The following is a 7,701-nucleotide window of genomic DNA, read 5'->3' as shown; positions in this document are numbered from 1 at the left end:
CAGTTTTTTCCAATTGCTAACACACTAAAATGACATGCACAGCACAATTATTTAAACTGACACACAGAGAGCAAAACCTCTTCTCAAGTTTCCAAAGTCTAAACACATTTTCTGCTTTACACACATTTTGCAATTCAAAATGGCACTTTTTAAATGCACTGCACACGGTTCTCTGCATAAGACACAACAATCTGACATAAAGTCACATGTTTGCCATTTCAAAACACTGCCATTCAAAATGACACGACATGAGCTAATTGGCCAATGCATGTGCCACCTGGCCAAATGGTTAATTGTTACCACTTCAATCAGGAAGTAAGCACTATGAAAAGACCACAGGTGAGCACCTTTTGTTTTACAACAACAATGGAAGCCGTTGCAGAGAGAGGAAGAGGAAGAGGAAGAGGGAGGTTGAGAATGAGAGGGGGAGGAAGAGTGAGAGGTAGGGGTAGAGCTGGTAGAGGAGTTCATGGCCAAAGAAGACAACAACTTTCAAATGAAATCAGAGCAACCTTAGTTGATCATGTCAGCAGTGCTTCATTTTGCAGGATATATGAGGTATTTTGCAGTTTGGTTGTGTGGTTTTGTGAATTGTGTTAAGTATTTTGATAAAACCTGCCTAGTTTGCAAAATTGTGTTTTAGCAATTGGGAAAAACTGTAATGACCGTCTAATTACAGTAAGGTAGCAGAAAGGCCAGGCAATTAGCCACAGCCTCGTTAGGTCATCATGACATCCTGCTACTGTCATCCACCCAGATATTACTATCAATGAAGTCACAGGATGCAGCCCAAATGGCACCCTGTTCCCATGTAGCGTAGTCCACTATAAAGGCAATAGGGTGCCATTTGGGATGCAGACACACTAACAGGAGACAGGAAGATACTCAGTGCCCCTGGCTGCAGACTGGCTGGCATTTCTGAGGGGCCTTTCTGAGGGGCCATAGTGGTGAGGGGACAGACTGACAGACACAGATCACCCGTCACTCACTCTCTTATCCATAGTTATGAAAGTCTACCAAGACCTCTGGTGCTCCCTGCCTTTCTCCACTCTCTATCTCTTCTCTCTCTGTTTTCTCTTCTCTTCTTCACTCCTCTTATTTTATCTCTCTCCATCTTATTGTCTCCCCTCCCTCCTCGACTACTCATTAATTCACTCTGACACACTCAATAATGTCCTCCCTCCTTCCCTCCTTCCCCAGTCCTCCCATCTCTCTCTGTCCTCCTCTCCTCCATATCTGCTGTCAGGGGTGTACTCTCTCATGTTGAAGGGTCTTGGTTGAAATGTAATTAGCTTTACACATATTTCCTAGCAATTCCTAATTAGAGTGGTAGGTTGATGTCATTAAAACACCAGGGATTGGACTAGGGAGTAGCCTAGTAGCCAGCCCCTCCTCCTCCGCTGAGATATGGGTCCCCCCCAGACACAGAGCAGGACTTGAATAGACTGGAAATAGACTGGGGTTAGGATCATTATCTTTCTATTAGAGAGGGAAACAAAGACTATTTTTATTTTCCATAATGGGGCTAGTATCGAACCCGGAAAGGCAAGAGCACATAAAACCAAAAAATTGTCTGAGGGCACATCAAGAAGCACATCCGTGTTTTAAGTAAGCACTGCCCTCCGATGCTCTGTTTCTGATGTAACTGACCTTCCTGTTGATTTTGTAATGATGTTATCTGAAGCAGCTCTCGGCCAAAACCACTTTAAGCTTGCCTTGCTACAGTTTCTGTATGTCCTCAGAAACAGCCACTGTATTAAGCCTTTTTGGTGTGTGTGCTTGCGTGTGCATGTGAGAGGTAGATACTGTCATTGAAATTGACTGCACGTTCAAGGACAATGTAGAAAGCAAACATATGCTTAATCCATTTAATATCCCCGTTGAAAAATGAAAACACTCTTGTGAAATCCTCACAGAGTTTTACATGAACCTAACAAAGCCAGTAGACAGACAATATATTAAGTAAAGATTATGGTAATGAATATTATCATTGCGTATTCAGCCATGGAACATGAAAAAAGCTATTTTAAGGTGAAAATGGCAGAATGTTTTTGCTTCGCATGAGTAGCATTAACAAATAAAAGTCGAGCAAACGCAGCACTTGGAATTATGTTGAGTAATACATCGAATTGGAGCTGACAGTTCAACTATACAAAAAAAATAGGGATTTGTTTAATAATTTATGAGTGGAGGAAATGACTCTATGCTGCTGGTAATGCATAGATGCAGATTTAGTAGCTACATTTCAAATGATGACATGGATTGATACAAAATCTATGGAAAATGTAACTGCACTCATGTTCAATCATGGAGCGCTATATCAGGCCTGCTTGAGTAGTTCGGTGGACGCTATTAATCTACAGTAGGATTTTGGTGAATATTGTATCTCTCTTGTGAGCTGTTATGCAAACTTGTAAATCCACAATATTAAAACGGTTTGCAGTAACTTTATGGTTGAGGCTTATTTTCAATGGAAGACAACTGGACCTCTTCAGTGGCTAAGGATGATCAACGTCAAGACCAAAGATCAAATCAGAAACCGCTGACTACCCGTTTTCACTGATCAATATTTCCATGTGTTACGACCCGCCAGTGTTACACACAGCAATAAGACAGGATCATCACTCATCAAACACTCTCTGATCTTTTGTCTTACAAGGACTATCATCATGGTCTGCCATAGTATTCCCTATGGCCCTAAAGACTTAGGAAGCTAGCAAAAGGGGTTCCCTAACTGAGGGACCAGCCTTAAAAGCAGAAGATCTGAGCTGACTGAGAATTACATAAGGACTGTACAGCTCTCAGAGTTCTTACGACAGAGAGAGTCCAGTGTTCTTTTGGGAGATAATATAGGCCTATATTGTCTCTCCCTGTTCCTCTGGTTATGTAAGGACTGTCTTGTTTAGAGTTGGGTCGGTTTTAGGGTCACATCAGAGGAATACAAGATATTAGGACAACATGGAACCATGGAACCTGATATATGTAATCATAACTTCATGTTAAGTTATGGACAATCTTTTTAGTAATGTGACTAATTGTAAGATGCTGTGTGTTTAGGCATTTTTCTATCCTCGTGTTAACTTCTAGATGCGTCGTCTATAGTATCCCAGCCTTGCTCTAAGTGATCTGTCCCCGGCATTCTCTGCTTGTCAGCCTGACGTATCTCTGCCATGTCGACAGGCATGGTGGCGTGCAGCGCTGTGTAGAGGACCAGACATCGCCCGTGTCGTGCCACGGCAGCCTTGCCAACCCGTCAGCGTGTGTGAGAGTGTGCGAGGCCGCCAAGGAAGGCTAGTGTTTCATTGGTGTGTGCAGCTAAGATCTGCTGCTTCCTGTTAGGACACGCTTCACTTCCTGTCAGCCACCCCACAGCGACTGCCTCTGTCTCTCTGTCTAAGCCTCTCACTTGCACTTTCTTTGTCTCTCTCTCTCTCTCTCTCTCTCTCTCTCTCTCTCTCTCTCTCTCTCTCTCTCTCTCTCTCTCTACGTGTCTCTCTCTCTCTCTCTCTTTCTGTCCCTCTCTGCCTCCTCTCCTCTGTCTCTTAATGACAATCTCATTGATTCTACCTTTGATCTTTTCCTCTCTTCTTGGCTCATCACCTTCAATGAAGTTCCACTTATCGCTTTTCATTCTCCCCACCTCTCTCCCCCTCTCTCTCTCTCTCTCTCTCTCTCTCTCTCTCTCTGAATGCCCTCTATTTGGTCCTGTAGTAGTGTCCCCTCCCCTTCCTCCCTCCTCCTCCCCTGTCTTGTGGCCCACCTGTCCCTGCTCCTCAGCTGCTCCCCCTGAAGACAAGGCAGAAGCACCCAGGCAGAACATCCAGCCTGTTCCCAACTCTGCCGCGCTCTAACCCTCTTCCTTTATACCTCTCCTCCTCCTCCTCCTCCTCCTCCTCCTCCTCCTCCTCCTTCCTTTGAGACATTTATGATGATACTAGTCTTGATGGCAGTGATGATGATGATTATGATGATGAAGATGACGAGATTGATGTTGATGTTTATGATGATACTAGCCTTGGTGACAATGATGATGAGGACGAAGGCCATATTGCTGATGGTGATGACGCTGGCTGCCACAGTGGTCAGGAAGAGACGCTGTCCCCCGGCCATCTGTGTACAGATTAATCCTTGCTGGGTTTAGAGATATTACTGCCAGGCTTATTGCCGTGGCAACCAGCCCTCAATCCCAATTCAGCACAGCGAATTGGGATATCAGAGACACACACATACATACACACACCCACACACACACACACACACACACACACACACACACACACACACACACACACACACACACACACACACACACACACACACACACACACACTTTCTCTGTTGACAGTGCTGCTGTTTAGTGCAACAGAAATGAAAGAGGAATGAATACATACACACAAACGCACGCTCACACCAAGGTTATTATAGTTTTGTGTTTTTCTATTTGTTTTTTCTATTTTTTATTTAAGTTGTCCAGAGCCAGCTGCTATCGCACTGGTGCCAATGTGAGAGCCATAGGATTCAACCGAATATTACAGATTGTCCACACACACAGTAACTGTAGTAGATTTTCGGGGAATTTTATGAAAAGCTGAATGTGTTCTGAGCATTCTGATCCCAAATTGACATTCTTTCCAATAAATAGATTGGGAGAAAAACAACTTTGTTTTAGTTGGCTGAAGCAGTCGTCTCTGCCTGCTGGTCGCTATGCTACCCGAGAAAGCATGCTCACAGGAGAAGTGTAACTTACTTACACAGACCTGAACCGTGACACTTTTTTTCAATGGGAAACTGCCTTCATCTTAATTCCTCCATAATATCTGGTCATAACTAGTAGTAGTGATGCACAAACTTGGTCTATTTGAAACATCGCCATCTCCTGGCAGCATTTACCCACCAGATTCAGTAGCTTGAAAACCTGCAAAAAGCTTGAAAACACCATTGAAATCCTACATTGAAAACCACATTGAAAACCTACATTGAAAGTTTAGGGAAAAAGACTAAAACGGAAGATAATATGCTTTTTATTTTAGTTTGTTTTGGAAGCAAAGATAATAGTTTCAGTGTAGTTTTAGTTTTTCCAAACGTGTTTGTTAATTATTTAAATGAATTTAGTTTACTAAATCGTTTTTTCATGACTATTTTTTTGTTTTAGTTTCAGTTTTAGTTTACTGTAATAACCTTGGCACACACACACATAGGCACGCACGCACGCACGCGCACACACACACACACACACACACACACACACACACACACAGCATTCCCTCCTCCCTTACCCTTGCTATTATCACTGATGCTATTAAGCAACTAATTGGAATTGTTATTATTTGTGGTCAGTTTTATCATTTCAGCAGCAGCACATTTTGATGTGTCATACTATAATATACTGCTTTTGTTTTTCAAATCCATTCACGTGGACAATGACATTTCGATATCCCATCTCTCTCTTGGTTTCTGTCGCTCATGCACACAAACACATGCAGAAAATGTTTTGATATTTTGACACCTACATCCGTTCATATGGGGCTGCACACTGTTAATCACCACAAGGTCAAGCTTGGCATGTGTACCATTCAAGGTTTTATTCAGTATTTACATACAGTACACAAGTCAGACACAATGGTCAATAAACCTTCAAATAAGGTCAGTTGGATATAAAATAAAATCTGCAGGCAAAACAACAGATTTTCCATAAAAAATCACAAACAAGTGTTTTTTTTCTTTCTTAGCATTTTTTTTATGTCCACTTCGGTGTTGGAGATATGCAAAGCTACGATGAAACAATCACATGTTATTCTACAGCTAATACATTTCCCTTTCTGCTCCTTAAGAAAACATGTACCTGACGTTCAGTCATTTTAGTACCCAAATATAGACATTACCTCGTCCTCAACTCTCGTACCCTAACATGTTCTTGATTTGATTTTTCATGACGTTACCGTAGCAACCACTCCTATAAGGTAGCCTCATTTAATTTGACAGTGCAGTGGTGGTGTGGACCAAGAATCATAAGCTTTATGTAAATTGTTTACTCTAATTTGTATGCTACTTTATGACTCAAAGGGGCCACTGTGTCAGGTGAGGGGACAGGTAGTTGTTTTCCCCTCACTAAAGCTTCTCTTCTGAAAAACCTCACGGCCTTAGCCCCGTCCTCACTAGATCAAGTAGCACTCAGTTTAATGAAATTGCCTAGTTACTATTGATATCATGAGAGATTAAAGGGTTTGAAATTGCCCCCATAAACGAAATATTCCTAATCCAGTTCGGTGTGGCTGTTTGTGTCGACTACATCAACACCGTGCATCGAGTGCACTTATAGCACGTCGAAGCCTTAGACTCAGTGGGTGTCATGTCCTTCACATGACAAGACAGAGCTGGCTTCGTCATGGCTCAGACTCTCAGAGTGGAGAGGGGGATACTAAAGGCATGTAACAAATATCATCAATACCAATTCTCATGTTCAAATTTGTATGACACGTTCTACTAATCCCGATGCAAGTCTGTCTTGCATGAAGTAGTGGTTTCCTTGCTTATTGTGGCCAATGATAATACAGACTTTTCAGGCTAGGGTCCATTTTTAAAGCATGTTTTGACACAATAGACAATGTTGGGTATTTTTGCCAGCATTTCGCTGATAATGTAGTTGACCATCGTTGTCCTCCCCACAAAGGAAATTGGGGAGGGGACTGTGGATCTATATCCGTCCGTTAGTACGTTCGTCACATGCGATATCTCAGACAGCACTGGCATAATTTTGACGGAACTCGGGTGAATGATGCATCTTGCAATAGAGATCCGCCATTTACAAAATGACACTGTTTGGCCAGACGGTGGCGTTATAACAAGTTATTGAAAATTCAAACTTTAAAAGGTCACACCCCTCACTCCATTTGACCAAATGTCATGCAATTCTGTACATACAGTAGGTCCCTCTCCTCACAAGAAACAAATAAGGTCTGCTATGATGAATTTTCCGCCATTTACAATATTGTGAAAAAGACTTACAACTCTACTCCTCTGGCATCAAATTACCAATCTGCATGAAACTTGATATGTGGCATCTATGGACAAAGATCTCTCAACAAAATTTTTCCAGACTAGTACCTAAAACAACATGGCCGCTCTTGACCAATAACCATTCACGCGGGCATGGTCTGGCACATAAATGCATATAAATCAGTCACAGATATTGTAACAAAATCTGGTAAACATGTTGCAAACACTGTCACGACTCATCATACAGTGCCTTCGGAAAGTATTCGGACCCCTTGACTTTTTCCACATTTTGTTACCTTACAGCCTTATTCTAAAATGTATTAAATAGTATTTTTCTGTCATTAATCTACACACAATACCCCGTAATGACAAAGCAAAAACGATCACATTTACATAAGTATTCAGACCGTTTAATCAGTACTTTGTTGAAGCACCTTTGGCAGCGATTACAGCATCAAGTGTTCCTCGGTTTGACGCTACAAGATTGGCACACCTGTATTTGGGGAGTTTCTTCCATTCTTCTCTGCAGATCCTCTTGGATGGGGAGCGTTGCTGCACAGCTATTTTCAGGTCTCTCCAGAGATGTTCGATCGGGTTCAAGTCCAGGCTCTGGCTGGGCCACTCAAGGACATTCAGAGACTTGTCCCGAAGCTGTTCCTGCGTTGTCTTGGCTGTGTGCTTAGGGTCATTGTCCTGTTGGAAGAT

The sequence above is a fragment of the Oncorhynchus mykiss genome, chromosome 27, assembly GCF_013265735.2.
Source record: "Oncorhynchus mykiss isolate Arlee chromosome 27, USDA_OmykA_1.1, whole genome shotgun sequence".
NCBI lineage: Eukaryota > Metazoa > Chordata > Actinopteri > Salmoniformes > Salmonidae > Oncorhynchus > Oncorhynchus mykiss.
The sequence above is the reverse complement of the archived record's forward strand: the minus strand, read 5'-3'. Positions refer to the sequence as shown.